Source organism: Callorhinus ursinus, unplaced genomic scaffold (genome assembly GCF_003265705.2).
Source record: "Callorhinus ursinus isolate GAN/ISIS: 27379988/994484 unplaced genomic scaffold, GSC_fseal_2.0 scaffold27, whole genome shotgun sequence".
Classification (NCBI taxonomy): domain Eukaryota; kingdom Metazoa; phylum Chordata; class Mammalia; order Carnivora; family Otariidae; genus Callorhinus; species Callorhinus ursinus.
This window is the reverse complement of record NW_027397089.1, coordinates 11,910,208-11,912,021: the sequence shown is the minus strand read 5'-3', so window position 1 is coordinate 11,912,021 and position 1,814 is coordinate 11,910,208. Positions and strand designations below refer to the sequence as shown.

Here is a 1,814-nt window from a genome sequence, read left to right as displayed (position 1 = left end):
AAATCTATGTATTTAAGTAGCTCAGTGAACAACGCTCAGATAAATTCAAAGAAAATCAAACCCAAACACATTACAATAAAATTGCTGAAGACCAAAAATTAAGAAAAGGAGTTTCTCTCTTTCTCAGGGAAAACTGCCTCTCTCTAGCTAAAGGAACAGAAAAGTGGCAGATTAGCAAGAAAGATATCTTTTACATGCTAACCACCCTAATGCAACCATTACAACCCAGAATAAATAGTGGTTATATCTTCTTCAGCAAAGGCTGAGTGAAGATGCTAGACTTTTATGGCTCCTTTGAAAGGAGCCATAAAAGTCACACTACATATAGAAGAACAGCAATTTGAATGACTGCAGATTTCTCATCAGAAACAAGGGAAGCCAGGCCCGGGGGGACCTCAGCCCAGCGGTGCGCCTAGGCCCATGGCCACCTACTCCTACCGCCCGGGCCCCGGGGCCGGCCCAGCTGGAGGCGCGGCGCTGCCCGACCAGAGCTTCTTGTGGAACGTTTTCCAGAGGGTTGATAAAGACAGGAGCGGGGTGATATCGGACAACGAACTTCAGCAAGCACTATCCAATGGCACATGGACTCCATTTAATCCAGTGACTGTCAGGTCAATCATATCCATGTTTGACCGAGAGAACAAGGCTGGCGTGAACTTCAGTGAGTTCACTGGCGTCTGGAAGTACATCACAGACTGGCAGAATGTCTTCCACACCTATGACAGGGACAACTCTGGGATGATTGACAAGAACGAGCTCAAGCAAGCACTCTCAGGTTTTGGGTACCGGCTCTCTGACCAGTTTCACGACATCCTCATTCGCAAGTTCGACAGACAAGGACGGGGGCAGATCGCATTTGACGACTTCATCCAGGGCTGCATCGTCTTGCAGAGGTTGACCAATATATTCAGGCGTTACGATACGGATCAGGACGGCTGGATTCAGGTGTCATATGAACAGTATCTGTCCATGGTCTTCAGCATCGTATAGCACTGGCCTTTGCAAATAGCAACATGACTTATGGAAGGAAGACTAAAAATGCCAAATCTCCCTTTAAGGAAATGGGACACAGATGCAGCTAGATACTGTTCTTCCTTTAGATTTTATATAATTAACATTTGGGGACCCGACTGTATATACGTGGATAAGCTGATAAGGTTTTTGCAAATGTAACAATAGTTGTAATCATTATTCACATACAGACATTTGATTTGAGACTGTTCAGTTGTGCCATGAGTTAAGATATGATAATGTTTCAGATATCCTGCATGCAAAAAATTCATCATGTGCATTTCTAGATAGCTCCAGGTCTATAGTGGAAATACTTTTATTAGCCATTAGGAATTTAAAAATAATACGGAACCTGCACAGAGGCTTTTATGTGCCTTACATTTTTTAAAATGGGGTTTATTGTATTTGTTTGAATATGCAACATAAGCAATAAAGCAAATGCACCCCCCCCAAAAAAAAAGAAACAAGGGAAGCCAGAAAACAATGAAACAACATCTTTAAAAGTACTGAAAGAAAAGTATTATCCACCCACCATTCTATGTCCAGCAAAAATAACCTTCAGGAATGATGACAAAATCAATATACTCTCAAATGAAAGAAAACTAAGCGAATTTGTTGCCCACAGATTTTCTCTAAAATAAGTGGTAAAAGGAGTTCTTCTGGCTGAAAGAAAATGGTAACAGGGAAATATTGGAACTTCATGAATAAAGAAAGAACAACAAAAATGGGTATGCATTTAGATAAATATTTTTTCTTAATTATTTTCTTCTAAGTTCCTTAAATATGTAGTCATTGAAAGCAAA

The 1,814-nt window shown here is 40.8% G+C and overlaps 1 pseudogene; it reads left to right on the top strand.

Annotated features, from left to right (window-relative positions):
• The first annotated feature begins 389 nt into the window (after positions 1–389).
• Positions 390–1,410, top strand: LOC112830200 (programmed cell death protein 6 pseudogene; annotated as a pseudogene).
• Positions 1,411–1,814: the final 404 nt, after the last annotated feature.